The sequence below is a fragment of the Heterodontus francisci genome, chromosome 47 (genome assembly GCF_036365525.1).
Source record: "Heterodontus francisci isolate sHetFra1 chromosome 47, sHetFra1.hap1, whole genome shotgun sequence".
Taxonomy (NCBI): Eukaryota; Metazoa; Chordata; class Chondrichthyes; order Heterodontiformes; family Heterodontidae; genus Heterodontus; species Heterodontus francisci.
Genome location: NC_090417.1, coordinates 19,691,719 through 19,707,826, shown reverse-complemented (window position 1 = coordinate 19,707,826; position 16,108 = coordinate 19,691,719). Strand labels below are relative to the sequence as shown.

The 16,108-nt window shown below is 38.1% G+C and overlaps 1 protein-coding gene across 2 annotated transcripts in view; it reads left to right on the top strand.

Moving 5' to 3' along the window:
* The window catches only part of LOC137357140 (cell division cycle and apoptosis regulator protein 1-like), a 135,058-nt gene continuing 118,950 nt past the window's right edge, over positions 1–16,108 (top strand). For both annotated transcript variants that reach the window (XM_068023216.1, XM_068023215.1), the window contains exon 1: positions 1–99. The gene's annotated coding sequence lies outside the window, so the exon portion shown is untranslated. The remainder of the gene's footprint in view (positions 100–16,108) is intronic.

The window sequence follows — 16,108 nt, the reverse complement described above, 5'->3', positions numbered from 1 at the left end:
GCAAAGGGGTTCCGCTTGCGCCTCGCACCCTCCTCGGTCTTGGAGGAGTCCTCCAGCTGGAGCGGGCGAGCAAACGAACGAGGCGGCGGTTCGGATCCGGTAGGTAGGCCCGGGTTTCGGCTCCAAGTCGACTTGGAGCTCAGTGGGAGGCTCGGCCGGGTCTGGTTGGCGGCTGAGCCGCTGTGAGCCCGGGGATATTGAGTTGGCTTCACTCTGAGCGGGCCCCTCAACCTCGGGCTCGCCTCAGCCGGTCGCCTGGGGAGAGGGCGCGGGAACCGGGGCCTAAACAACGAGGCCGAACGACCGAGGCCTTTCCCGCGGGGGGTGATCCACAACCAGACAAACCAGGGATCCTTCATCACATCCATTCTCTTCTCTCTCTCTCTGATACAATCTATCCTGTTTTCTCTCTCTCTCTGATACAATCTATCCTGTTTTCTCTCTCTCTCTGATACAATCTATCCTGTTTTCTCTCTCTCTGATACAATCTATCCTGTTTTTCTCTCTCTCTGATACAATCTATCCTGTTTTCTCTCTCTCTCTGATACAATCTATCCTGTTTTCTCTCTCTCTCTGATACAATCTATCCTGTTTTTTCTCTCTCTCTGATACAATCTATCCTGTTTTCTCTCTCTCTCTCTGATACAATCTATCCTGTTTTCTCTCTCTCTCTGATACAATCTATCCTGTTTTTTCTCTCTCTCTGATACAATCTATCCTGTTTTCTCTCTCTCTCTCTGATACAATCTATCCTGTTTTCTCTCTCTCTCTGATACAATCTATCCTGTTTTCTCTCTCTCTCTGATACAATCTATCCTGTTTTCTCTCTCTCTCTGATACAATCTATCCTGTTTTCTCTCTCTCTCTGATACAATCTATCCTGTTTTTCTCTCTCTCTGATACAATCTATCCTGTTTTCTCTCTCTCTCTGATACAATCTATCCTGTTTTCTCTCTCTCTCTGATACAATCTATCCTGTTTTTTCTCTCTCTCTGATACAATCTATCCTGTTTTCTCTCTCTCTCTCTGATACAATCTATCCTGTTTTCTCTCTCTCTCTGATACAATCTATCCTGTTTTTTCTCTCTCTCTGATACAATCTATCCTGTTTTCTCTCTCTCTCTCTGATACAATCTATCCTGTTTTCTCTCTCTCTCTGATACAATCTCTATCCTGTTTTCTCTCTCTCTCTGATACAATCTATCCTGTTTTCTCTCTCTCTCTGATACAATCTATCCTGTTTTCTCTCTCTCTCTGATACAATCTATCCTGTTTTCTCTCTCTCTCTGATACAATCTATCCTGTTTTCTCTCTCTCTCTGATACAATCTATCCTGTTTTCTCTCTCTCTCTGATACAATCTATCCTGTTTTCTCTCTCTCTCTGATACAATCTATCCTGTTTTCTCTCTCTCTCTGATACAATCTATCCTGTTTTCTCTCTCTCTCTGATACAATCTATCCTGTTTTCTCTCTCTCTCTGATACAATCTATCCTGTTTTCTCTCTCTCTCTGATACAATCTATCCTGTTTTCTCTCTCTCTCTGATACAATCTATCCTGTTTTCTCTCTCTCTCTCTGATACAATCTATCCTGTTTTCTCTCTCTCTCTGATACAATCTATCCTGTTTTCTCTCTCTCTCTGATACAATCTATCCTGTTTTCTCTCTCTCTCTGATACAATCTATCCTGTTTTCTCTCTCTCTCTGATACAATCTATCCTGTTTTCTCTCTCTCTCTGATACAATCTATCCTGTTTTCTCTCTCTCTCTGATACAATCTATCCTGTTTTCTCTCTCTCTCTGATACAATCTATCCTGTTTTCTCTCTCTCTCTGATACAATCTATCCTGTTTTCTCTCTCTCTCTGATACAATCTATCCTGTTTTCTCTCTCTCTCTGATACAATCTATCCTGTTTTCTCTCTCTCTCTGATACAATCTATCCTGTTTTCTCTCTCTCTCTGATACAATCTATCCTGTTTTCTCTCTCTCTCTGATACAATCTATCCTGTTTTCTCTCTCTCTCTGATACAATCTATCCTGTTTTCTCTCTCTCTCTGATACAATCTATCCTGTTTTCTCTCTCTCTCTGATACAATCTATCCTGTTTTCTCTCTCTCTCTGATACAATCTATCCTGTTTTCTCTCTCTCTCTGATACAATCTATCCTGTTTTCTCTCTCTCTCTGATACAATCTATCCTGTTTTCTCTCTCTCTCTGATACAATCTATCCTGTTTTCTCTCTCTCTCTGATACAATCTATCCTGTTTTCTCTCTCTCTCTGATACAATCTATCCTGTTTTCTCTCTCTCTCTGATACAATCTATCCTGTTTTCTCTCTCTCTCTGATACAATCTATCCTGTTTTCTCTCTCTCTCTGATACAATCTATCCTGTTTTCTCTCTCTCTCTGATACAATCTATCCTGTTTTCTCTCTCTCTCTGATACAATCTATCCTGTTTTCTCTCTCTCTCTGATACAATCTATCCTGTTTTCTCTCTCTCTCTGATACAATCTATCCTGTTTTCTCTCTCTCTCTGATACAATCTATCCTGTTTTCTCTCTCTCTCTGATACAATCTATCCTGTTTTCTCTCTCTCTCTGATACAATCTATCCTGTTTTCTCTCTCTCTCTGATACAATCTATCCTGTTTTCTCTCTCTCTCTGATACAATCTATCCTGTTTTCTCTCTCTCTCTGATACAATCTATCCTGTTTTCTCTCTCTCTCTGATACAATCTATCCTGTTTTCTCTCTCTCTCTGATACAATCTATCCTGTTTTCTCTCTCTCTCTGATACAATCTATCCTGTTTTCTCTCTCTCTCTGATACAATCTATCCTGTTTTCTCTCTCTCTCTGATACAATCTATCCTGTTTTCTCTCTCTCTCTGATACAATCTATCCTGTTTTCTCTCTCTCTCTGATACAATCTATCCTGTTTTCTCTCTCTCTCTGATACAATCTATCCTGTTTTCTCTCTCTCTCTGATACAATCTATCCTGTTTTCTCTCTCTCTCTGATACAATCTATCCTGTTTTCTCTCTCTCTCTGATACAATCTATCCTGTTTTCTCTCTCTCTCTGATACAATCTATCCTGTTTTCTCTCTCTCTCTGATACAATCTATCCTGTTTTCTCTCTCTCTCTGATACAATCTATCCTGTTTTCTCTCTCTCTCTGATACAATCTATCCTGTTTTCTCTCTCTCTCTGATACAATCTATCCTGTTTTCTCTCTCTCTCTGATACAATCTATCCTGTTTTCTCTCTCTCTCTGATACAATCTATCCTGTTTTCTCTCTCTCTCTGATACAATCTATCCTGTTTTCTCTCTCTCTCTGATACAATCTATCCTGTTTTCTCTCTCTCTCTGATACAATCTATCCTGTTTTCTCTCTCTCTCTGATACAATCTATCCTGTTTTCTCTCTCTCTCTGATACAATCTATCCTGTTTTCTCTCTCTCTCTGATACAATCTATCCTGTTTTCTCTCTCTCTCTGATACAATCTATCCTGTTTTCTCTCTCTCTCTGATACAATCTATCCTGTTTTCTCTCTCTCTCTGATACAATCTATCCTGTTTTCTCTCTCTCTCTGATACAATCTATCCTGTTTTCTCTCTCTCTCTGATACAATCTATCCTGTTTTCTCTCTCTCTCTGATACAATCTATCCTGTTTTCTCTCTCTCTCTGATACAATCTATCCTGTTTTCTCTCTCTCTCTGATACAATCTATCCTGTTTTCTCTCTCTCTCTGATACAATCTATCCTGTTTTCTCTCTCTCTGATACAATCTATCCTGTTTTCTCTCTCTCTCTGATACAATCTATCCTGTTTTCTCTCTCTCTCTGATACAATCTATCCTGTTTTCTCTCTCTCTCTGATACAATCTATCCTGTTTTCTCTCTCTCTCTGATACAATCTATCCTGTTTTCTCTCTCTCTCTGATACAATCTATCCTGTTTTCTCTCTCTCTCTGATACAATCTATCCTGTTTTCTCTCTCTCTCTGATACAATCTATCCTGTTTTCTCTCTCTCTCTGATACAATCTATCCTGTTTTCTCTCTCTCTCTGATACAATCTATCCTGTTTTCTCTCTCTCTCTGATACAATCTATCCTGTTTTCTCTCTCTCTCTGATACAATCTATCCTGTTTTCTCTCTCTCTCTGATACAATCTATCCTGTTTTCTCTCTCTCTCTGATACAATCTATCCTGTTTTCTCTCTCTCTCTGATACAATCTATCCTGTTTTCTCTCTCTCTCTGATACAATCTATCCTGTTTTCTCTCTCTCTCTGATACAATCTATCCTGTTTTCTCTCTCTCTCTGATACAATCTATCCTGTTTTCTCTCTCTCTCTGATACAATCTATCCTGTTTTCTCTCTCTCTCTGATACAATCTATCCTGTTTTCTCTCTCTCTCTGATACAATCTATCCTGTTTTCTCTCTCTCTCTGATACAATCTATCCTGTTTTCTCTCTCTCTCTGATACAATCTATCCTGTTTTCTCTCTCTCTCTGATACAATCTATCCTGTTTTCTCTCTCTCTCTGATACAATCTATCCTGTTTTCTCTCTCTCTCTGATACAATCTATCCTGTTTTCTCTCTCTCTCTGATACAATCTATCCTGTTTTCTCTCTCTCTCTGATACAATCTATCCTGTTTTCTCTCTCTCTCTGATACAATCTATCCTGTTTTCTCTCTCTCTCTGATACAATCTATCCTGTTTTCTCTCTCTCTCTGATACAATCTATCCTGTTTTCTCTCTCTCTCTGATACAATCTATCCTGTTTTCTCTCTCTCTCTGATACAATCTATCCTGTTTTCTCTCTCTCTCTGATACAATCTATCCTGTTTTCTCTCTCTCTCTGATACAATCTATCCTGTTTTCTCTCTCTCTCTGATACAATCTATCCTGTTTTCTCTCTCTCTCTGATACAATCTATCCTGTTTTCTCTCTCTCTCTGATACAATCTATCCTGTTTTCTCTCTCTCTCTGATACAATCTATCCTGTTTTCTCTCTCTCTCTGATACAATCTATCCTGTTTTCTCTCTCTCTCTGATACAATCTATCCTGTTTTCTCTCTCTCTCTGATACAATCTATCCTGTTTTCTCTCTCTCTCTGATACAATCTATCCTGTTTTCTCTCTCTCTCTGATACAATCTATCCTGTTTTCTCTCTCTCTCTGATACAATCTATCCTGTTTTCTCTCTCTCTCTGATACAATCTATCCTGTTTTCTCTCTCTCTCTGATACAATCTATCCTGTTTTCTCTCTCTCTCTGATACAATCTATCCTGTTTTCTCTCTCTCTCTGATACAATCTATCCTGTTTTCTCTCTCTCTCTGATACAATCTATCCTGTTTTCTCTCTCTCTCTGATACAATCTATCCTGTTTTCTCTCTCTCTCTGATACAATCTATCCTGTTTTCTCTCTCTCTCTGATACAATCTATCCTGTTTTCTCTCTCTCTCTGATACAATCTATCCTGTTTTCTCTCTCTCTCTGATACAATCTATCCTGTTTTCTCTCTCTCTCTGATACAATCTATCCTGTTTTCTCTCTCTCTCTGATACAATCTATCCTGTTTTCTCTCTCTCTCTGATACAATCTATCCTGTTTTCTCTCTCTCTCTGATACAATCTATCCTGTTTTCTCTCTCTCTCTGATACAATCTATCCTGTTTTCTCTCTCTCTCTGATACAATCTATCCTGTTTTCTCTCTCTCTCTGATACAATCTATCCTGTTTTCTCTCTCTCTCTGATACAATCTATCCTGTTTTCTCTCTCTCTCTGATACAATCTATCCTGTTTTCTCTCTCTCTCTGATACAATCTATCCTGTTTTCTCTCTCTCTCTGATACAATCTATCCTGTTTTCTCTCTCTCTCTGATACAATCTATCCTGTTTTCTCTCTCTCTCTGATACAATCTATCCTGTTTTCTCTCTCTCTCTGATACAATCTATCCTGTTTTCTCTCTCTCTCTGATACAATCTATCCTGTTTTCTCTCTCTCTCTGATACAATCTATCCTGTTTTCTCTCTCTCTCTGATACAATCTATCCTGTTTTCTCTCTCTCTCTGATACAATCTATCCTGTTTTCTCTCTCTCTCTGATACAATCTATCCTGTTTTCTCTCTCTCTCTGATACAATCTATCCTGTTTTCTCTCTCTCTCTGATACAATCTATCCTGTTTTCTCTCTCTCTCTGATACAATCTATCCTGTTTTCTCTCTCTCTCTGATACAATCTATCCTGTTTTCTCTCTCTCTCTGATACAATCTATCCTGTTTTCTCTCTCTCTCTGATACAATCTATCCTGTTTTCTCTCTCTCTCTGATACAATCTATCCTGTTTTCTCTCTCTCTCTGATACAATCTATCCTGTTTTCTCTCTCTCTCTGATACAATCTATCCTGTTTTCTCTCTCTCTCTGATACAATCTATCCTGTTTTCTCTCTCTCTCTGATACAATCTATCCTGTTTTCTCTCTCTCTCTGATACAATCTATCCTGTTTTCTCTCTCTCTCTGATACAATCTATCCTGTTTTCTCTCTCTCTCTGATACAATCTATCCTGTTTTCTCTCTCTCTCTGATACAATCTATCCTGTTTTCTCTCTCTCTCTGATACAATCTATCCTGTTTTCTCTCTCTCTCTGATACAATCTATCCTGTTTTCTCTCTCTCTCTGATACAATCTATCCTGTTTTCTCTCTCTCTCTGATACAATCTATCCTGTTTTCTCTCTCTCTCTGATACAATCTATCCTGTTTTCTCTCTCTCTCTGATACAATCTATCCTGTTTTCTCTCTCTCTCTGATACAATCTATCCTGTTTTCTCTCTCTCTCTGATACAATCTATCCTGTTTTCTCTCTCTCTCTGATACAATCTATCCTGTTTTCTCTCTCTCTCTGATACAATCTATCCTGTTTTCTCTCTCTCTCTGATACAATCTATCCTGTTTTCTCTCTCTCTCTGATACAATCTATCCTGTTTTCTCTCTCTCTCTGATACAATCTATCCTGTTTTCTCTCTCTCTCTGATACAATCTATCCTGTTTTCTCTCTCTCTCTGATACAATCTATCCTGTTTTCTCTCTCTCTCTGATACAATCTATCCTGTTTTCTCTCTCTCTCTGATACAATCTATCCTGTTTTCTCTCTCTCTCTGATACAATCTATCCTGTTTTCTCTCTCTCTCTGATACAATCTATCCTGTTTTCTCTCTCTCTCTGATACAATCTATCCTGTTTTCTCTCTCTCTCTGATACAATCTATCCTGTTTTCTCTCTCTCTCTGATACAATCTATCCTGTTTTCTCTCTCTCTCTGATACAATCTATCCTGTTTTCTCTCTCTCTCTGATACAATCTATCCTGTTTTCTCTCTCTCTCTGATACAATCTATCCTGTTTTCTCTCTCTCTCTGATACAATCTATCCTGTTTTCTCTCTCTCTCTGATACAATCTATCCTGTTTTCTCTCTCTCTCTGATACAATCTATCCTGTTTTCTCTCTCTCTCTGATACAATCTATCCTGTTTTCTCTCTCTCTCTGATACAATCTATCCTGTTTTCTCTCTCTCTCTGATACAATCTATCCTGTTTTCTCTCTCTCTCTGATACAATCTATCCTGTTTTCTCTCTCTCTCTGATACAATCTATCCTGTTTTCTCTCTCTCTCTGATACAATCTATCCTGTTTTCTCTCTCTCTCTGATACAATCTATCCTGTTTTCTCTCTCTCTCTGATACAATCTATCCTGTTTTCTCTCTCTCTCTGATACAATCTATCCTGTTTTCTCTCTCTCTCTGATACAATCTATCCTGTTTTCTCTCTCTCTCTCTGATACAATCTATCCTGTTTTCTCTCTCTCTCTGATACAATCTATCCTGTTTTCTCTCTCTCTCTGATACAATCTATCCTGTTTTCTCTCTCTCTCTGATACAATCTATCCTGTTTTCTCTCTCTCTCTGATACAATCTATCCTGTTTTCTCTCTCTCTCTGATACAATCTATCCTGTTTTCTCTCTCTCTCTGATACAATCTATCCTGTTTTCTCTCTCTCTCTGATACAATCTATCCTGTTTTCTCTCTCTCTCTGATACAATCTATCCTGTTTTCTCTCTCTCTCTGATACAATCTATCCTGTTTTCTCTCTCTCTCTGATACAATCTATCCTGTTTTCTCTCTCTCTCTGATACAATCTATCCTGTTTTCTCTCTCTCTCTGATACAATCTATCCTGTTTTCTCTCTCTCTCTGATACAATCTATCCTGTTTTCTCTCTCTCTCTGATACAATCTATCCTGTTTTCTCTCTCTCTCTGATACAATCTATCCTGTTTTCTCTCTCTCTCTGATACAATCTATCCTGTTTTCTCTCTCTCTCTGATACAATCTATCCTGTTTTCTCTCTCTCTCTGATACAATCTATCCTGTTTTCTCTCTCTCTCTGATACAATCTATCCTGTTTTCTCTCTCTCTCTGATACAATCTATCCTGTTTTCTCTCTCTCTCTGATACAATCTATCCTGTTTTCTCTCTCTCTCTGATACAATCTATCCTGTTTTCTCTCTCTCTCTGATACAATCTATCCTGTTTTCTCTCTCTCTCTGATACAATCTATCCTGTTTTCTCTCTCTCTCTGATACAATCTATCCTGTTTTCTCTCTCTCTCTGATACAATCTATCCTGTTTTCTCTCTCTCTCTGATACAATCTATCCTGTTTTCTCTCTCTCTCTGATACAATCTATCCTGTTTTCTCTCTCTCTCTGATACAATCTATCCTGTTTTCTCTCTCTCTCTGATACAATCTATCCTGTTTTCTCTCTCTCTCTGATACAATCTATCCTGTTTTCTCTCTCTCTCTGATACAATCTATCCTGTTTTCTCTCTCTCTCTGATACAATCTATCCTGTTTTCTCTCTCTCTCTGATACAATCTATCCTGTTTTCTCTCTCTCTCTGATACAATCTATCCTGTTTTCTCTCTCTCTCTGATACAATCTATCCTGTTTTCTCTCTCTCTCTGATACAATCTATCCTGTTTTCTCTCTCTCTCTGATACAATCTATCCTGTTTTCTCTCTCTCTCTGATACAATCTATCCTGTTTTCTCTCTCTCTCTGATACAATCTATCCTGTTTTCTCTCTCTCTCTGATACAATCTATCCTGTTTTCTCTCTCTCTCTGATACAATCTATCCTGTTTTCTCTCTCTCTCTGATACAATCTATCCTGTTTTCTCTCTCTCTCTGATACAATCTATCCTGTTTTCTCTCTCTCTCTGATACAATCTATCCTGTTTTCTCTCTCTCTCTGATACAATCTATCCTGTTTTCTCTCTCTCTCTGATACAATCTATCCTGTTTTCTCTCTCTCTCTGATACAATCTATCCTGTTTTCTCTCTCTCTCTGATACAATCTATCCTGTTTTCTCTCTCTCTCTGATACAATCTATCCTGTTTTCTCTCTCTCTCTGATACAATCTATCCTGTTTTCTCTCTCTCTCTGATACAATCTATCCTGTTTTCTCTCTCTCTCTGATACAATCTATCCTGTTTTCTCTCTCTCTCTGATACAATCTATCCTGTTTTCTCTCTCTCTCTGATACAATCTATCCTGTTTTCTCTCTCTCTCTGATACAATCTATCCTGTTTTCTCTCTCTCTCTGATACAATCTATCCTGTTTTCTCTCTCTCTCTGATACAATCTATCCTGTTTTCTCTCTCTCTCTGATACAATCTATCCTGTTTTCTCTCTCTCTCTGATACAATCTATCCTGTTTTCTCTCTCTCTCTGATACAATCTATCCTGTTTTCTCTCTCTCTCTGATACAATCTATCCTGTTTTCTCTCTCTCTCTGATACAATCTATCCTGTTTTCTCTCTCTCTCTGATACAATCTATCCTGTTTTCTCTCTCTCTCTGATACAATCTATCCTGTTTTCTCTCTCTCTCTGATACAATCTATCCTGTTTTCTCTCTCTCTCTGATACAATCTATCCTGTTTTCTCTCTCTCTCTGATACAATCTATCCTGTTTTCTCTCTCTCTCTGATACAATCTATCCTGTTTTCTCTCTCTCTCTGATACAATCTATCCTGTTTTCTCTCTCTCTCTGATACAATCTATCCTGTTTTCTCTCTCTCTCTGATACAATCTATCCTGTTTTCTCTCTCTCTCTGATACAATCTATCCTGTTTTCTCTCTCTCTCTGATACAATCTATCCTGTTTTCTCTCTCTCTCTGATACAATCTATCCTGTTTTCTCTCTCTCTCTGATACAATCTATCCTGTTTTCTCTCTCTCTCTGATACAATCTATCCTGTTTTCTCTCTCTCTCTGATACAATCTATCCTGTTTTCTCTCTCTCTCTGATACAATCTATCCTGTTTTCTCTCTCTCTCTGATACAATCTATCCTGTTTTCTCTCTCTCTCTGATACAATCTATCCTGTTTTCTCTCTCTCTCTGATACAATCTATCCTGTTTTCTCTCTCTCTCTGATACAATCTATCCTGTTTTCTCTCTCTCTCTGATACAATCTATCCTGTTTTCTCTCTCTCTCTGATACAATCTATCCTGTTTTCTCTCTCTCTCTGATACAATCTATCCTGTTTTCTCTCTCTCTCTGATACAATCTATCCTGTTTTCTCTCTCTCTCTGATACAATCTATCCTGTTTTCTCTCTCTCTCTGATACAATCTATCCTGTTTTCTCTCTCTCTCTGATACAATCTATCCTGTTTTCTCTCTCTCTCTCTGATACAATCTATCCTGTTTTCTCTCTCTCTCTGATACAATCTATCCTGTTTTCTCTCTCTCTCTGATACAATCTATCCTGTTTTCTCTCTCTCTCTGATACAATCTATCCTGTTTTCTCTCTCTCTCTGATACAATCTATCCTGTTTTCTCTCTCTCTCTGATACAATCTATCCTGTTTTCTCTCTCTCTCTGATACAATCTATCCTGTTTTCTCTCTCTCTCTGATACAATCTATCCTGTTTTCTCTCTCTCTCTGATACAATCTATCCTGTTTTCTCTCTCTCTCTGATACAATCTATCCTGTTTTCTCTCTCTCTCTGATACAATCTATCCTGTTTTCTCTCTCTCTCTGATACAATCTATCCTGTTTTCTCTCTCTCTCTGATACAATCTATCCTGTTTTCTCTCTCTCTCTGATACAATCTATCCTGTTTTCTCTCTCTCTCTGATACAATCTATCCTGTTTTCTCTCTCTCTCTGATACAATCTATCCTGTTTTCTCTCTCTCTCTGATACAATCTATCCTGTTTTCTCTCTCTCTCTGATACAATCTATCCTGTTTTCTCTCTCTCTCTGATACAATCTATCCTGTTTTCTCTCTCTCTCTGATACAATCTATCCTGTTTTCTCTCTCTCTCTGATACAATCTATCCTGTTTTCTCTCTCTCTCTGATACAATCTATCCTGTTTTCTCTCTCTCTCTGATACAATCTATCCTGTTTTCTCTCTCTCTCTGATACAATCTATCCTGTTTTCTCTCTCTCTCTGATACAATCTATCCTGTTTTCTCTCTCTCTCTGATACAATCTATCCTGTTTTCTCTCTCTCTCTGATACAATCTATCCTGTTTTCTCTCTCTCTCTGATACAATCTATCCTGTTTTCTCTCTCTCTCTGATACAATCTATCCTGTTTTCTCTCTCTCTCTGATACAATCTATCCTGTTTTCTCTCTCTCTCTGATACAATCTATCCTGTTTTCTCTCTCTCTCTGATACAATCTATCCTGTTTTCTCTCTCTCTCTGATACAATCTATCCTGTTTTCTCTCTCTCTCTGATACAATCTATCCTGTTTTCTCTCTCTCTCTGATACAATCTATCCTGTTTTCTCTCTCTCTCTGATACAATCTATCCTGTTTTCTCTCTCTCTCTGATACAATCTATCCTGTTTTCTCTCTCTCTCTGATACAATCTATCCTGTTTTCTCTCTCTCTCTGATACAATCTATCCTGTTTTCTCTCTCTCTCTGATACAATCTATCCTGTTTTCTCTCTCTCTCTGATACAATCTATCCTGTTTTCTCTCTCTCTCTGATACAATCTATCCTGTTTTCTCTCTCTCTCTGATACAATCTATCCTGTTTTCTCTCTCTCTCTGATACAATCTATCCTGTTTTCTCTCTCTCTCTGATACAATCTATCCTGTTTTCTCTCTCTCTCTGATACAATCTATCCTGTTTTCTCTCTCTCTCTGATACAATCTATCCTGTTTTCTCTCTCTCTCTGATACAATCTATCCTGTTTTCTCTCTCTCTCTGATACAATCTATCCTGTTTTCTCTCTCTCTCTGATACAATCTATCCTGTTTTCTCTCTCTCTCTGATACAATCTATCCTGTTTTCTCTCTCTCTCTGATACAATCTATCCTGTTTTCTCTCTCTCTCTGATACAATCTATCCTGTTTTCTCTCTCTCTCTGATACAATCTATCCTGTTTTCTCTCTCTCTCTGATACAATCTATCCTGTTTTCTCTCTCTCTCTGATACAATCTATCCTGTTTTCTCTCTCTCTCTGATACAATCTATCCTGTTTTCTCTCTCTCTCTGATACAATCTATCCTGTTTTCTCTCTCTCTCTGATACAATCTATCCTGTTTTCTCTCTCTCTCTGATACAATCTATCCTGTTTTCTCTCTCTCTCTGATACAATCTATCCTGTTTTCTCTCTCTCTCTGATACAATCTATCCTGTTTTCTCTCTCTCTCTGATACAATCTATCCTGTTTTCTCTCTCTCTCTGATACAATCTATCCTGTTTTCTCTCTCTCTCTGATACAATCTATCCTGTTTTCTCTCTCTCTCTGATACAATCTATCCTGTTTTCTCTCTCTCTCTGATACAATCTATCCTGTTTTCTCTCTCTCTCTGATACAATCTATCCTGTTTTCTCTCTCTCTCTGATACAATCTATCCTGTTTTCTCTCTCTCTCTGATACAATCTATCCTGTTTTCTCTCTCTCTCTGATACAATCTATCCTGTTTTCTCTCTCTCTCTGATACAATCTATCCTGTTTTCTCTCTCTCTCTGATACAATCTATCCTGTTTTCTCTCTCTCTCTGATACAATCTATCCTGTTTTCTCTCTCTCTCTGATACAATCTATCCTGTTTTCTCTCTCTCTCTGATACAATCTATCCTGTTTTCTCTCTCTCTCTGATACAATCTATCCTGTTTTCTCTCTCTCTCTGATACAATCTATCCTGTTTTCTCTCTCTCTCTGATACAATCTATCCTGTTTTCTCTCTCTCTCTGATACAATCTATCCTGTTTTCTCTCTCTCTCTGATACAATCTATCCTGTTTTCTCTCTCTCTCTGATACAATCTATCCTGTTTTCTCTCTCTCTCTGATACAATCTATCCTGTTTTCTCTCTCTCTCTGATACAATCTATCCTGTTTTCTCTCTCTCTCTGATACAATCTATCCTGTTTTCTCTCTCTCTCTGATACAATCTATCCTGTTTTCTCTCTCTCTCTGATACAATCTATCCTGTTTTCTCTCTCTCTCTGATACAATCTATCCTGTTTTCTCTCTCTCTCTGATACAATCTATCCTGTTTTCTCTCTCTCTCTGATACAATCTATCCTGTTTTCTCTCTCTCTCTGATACAATCTATCCTGTTTTCTCTCTCTCTCTGATACAATCTATCCTGTTTTCTCTCTCTCTCTGATACAATCTATCCTGTTTTCTCTCTCTCTCTGATACAATCTATCCTGTTTTCTCTCTCTCTCTGATACAATCTATCCTGTTTTCTCTCTCTCTCTGATACAATCTATCCTGTTTTCTCTCTCTCTCTGATACAATCTATCCTGTTTTCTCTCTCTCTCTGATACAATCTATCCTGTTTTCTCTCTCTCTCTGATACAATCTATCCTGTTTTCTCTCTCTCTCTGATACAATCTATCCTGTTTTCTCTCTCTCTCTGATACAATCTATCCTGTTTTCTCTCTCTCTCTGATACAATCTATCCTGTTTTCTCTCTCTCTCTGATACAATCTATCCTGTTTTCTCTCTCTCTCTGATACAATCTATCCTGTTTTCTCTCTCTCTCTGATACAATCTATCCTGTTTTCTCTCTCTCTCTGATACAATCTATCCTGTTTTCTCTCTCTCTCTGATACAATCTATCCTGTTTTCTCTCTCTCTCTGATACAATCTATCCTGTTTTCTCTCTCTCTGATACAATCTATCCTGTTTTCTCTCTCTCTCTGATACAATCTATCCTGTTTTCTCTCTCTCTCTGATACAATCTATCCTGTTTTCTCTCTCTCTCTGATACAATCTATCCTGTTTTCTCTCTCTCTCTGATACAATCTATCCTGTTTTCTCTCTCTCTCTGATACAATCTATCCTGTTTTCTCTCTCTCTCTGATACAATCTATCCTGTTTTCTCTCTCTCTCTGATACAATCTATCCTGTTTTCTCTCTCTCTCTGATACAATCTATCCTGTTTTCTCTCTCTCTCTGATACAATCTATCCTGTTTTCTCTCTCTCTCTGATACAATCTATCCTGTTTTCTCTCTCTCTCTGATACAATCTATCCTGTTTTCTCTCTCTCTCTGATACAATCTATCCTGTTTTCTCTCTCTCTCTGATACAATCTATCCTGTTTTCTCTCTCTCTCTGATACAATCTATCCTGTTTTCTCTCTCTCTCTGATACAATCTATCCTGTTTTCTCTCTCTCTCTGATACAATCTATCCTGTTTTCTCTCTCTCTCTGATACAATCTATCCTGTTTTCTCTCTCTCTCTGATACAATCTATCCTGTTTTCTCTCTCTCTCTGATACAATCTATCCTGTTTTCTCTCTCTCTCTGATACAATCTATCCTGTTTTCTCTCTCTCTCTGATACAATCTATCCTGTTTTCTCTCTCTCTCTGATACAATCTATCCTGTTTTCTCTCTCTCTCTGATACAATCTATCCTGTTTTCTCTCTCTCTCTGATACAATCTATCCTGTTTTCTCTCTCTCTCTGATACAATCTATCCTGTTTTCTCTCTCTCTCTGATACAATCTATCCTGTTTTCTCTCTCTCTCTGATACAATCTATCCTGTTTTCTCTCTCTCTCTGATACAATCTATCCTGTTTTCTCTCTCTCTCTGATACAATCTATCCTGTTTTCTCTCTCTCTCTGATACAATCTATCCTGTTTTCTCTCTCTCTCTGATACAATCTATCCTGTTTTCTCTCTCTCTCTGATACAATCTATCCTGTTTTCTCTCTCTCTCTGATACAATCTATCCTGTTTTCTCTCTCTCTCTGATACAATCTATCCTGTTTTCTCTCTCTCTCTGATACAATCTATCCTGTTTTCTCTCTCTCTCTGATACAATCTATCCTGTTTTCTCTCTCTCTCTGATACAATCTATCCTGTTTTCTCTCTCTCTCTGATACAATCTATCCTGTTTTCTCTCTCTCTCTGATACAATCTATCCTGTTTTCTCTCTCTCTCTGATACAATCTATCCTGTTTTCTCTCTCTCTCTGATACAATCTATCCTGTTTTCTCTCTCTCTCTGATACAATCTATCCTGTTTTCTCTCTCTCTCTGATACAATCTATCCTGTTTTCTCTCTCTCTCTGATACAATCTATCCTGTTTTCTCTCTCTCTCTGATACAATCTATCCTGTTTTCTCTCTCTCTCTGATACAATCTATCCTGTTTTCTCTCTCTCTCTGATACAATCTATCCTGTTTTCTCTCTCTCTCTGATACAATCTATCCTGTTTTCTCTCTCTCTCTGATACAATCTATCCTGTTTTCTCTCTCTCTCTGATACAATCTATCCTGTTTTCTCTCTCTCTCTGATACAATCTATCCTGTTTTCTCTCTCTCTCTGATACAATCTATCCTGTTTTCTCTCTCTCTCTGATACAATCTATCCTGTTTTCTCTCTCTCTCTGATACAATCTATCCTGTTTTCTCTCTCTCTCTGATACAATCTATCCTGTTTTCTCTCTCTCTCTGATACAATCTATCCTGTTTTCTCTCTCTCTCTGATACAATCTATCCTGTTTTCTCTCTCTCTCTGATACAATCTATCCTGTTTTCTCTCTCTCTCTGA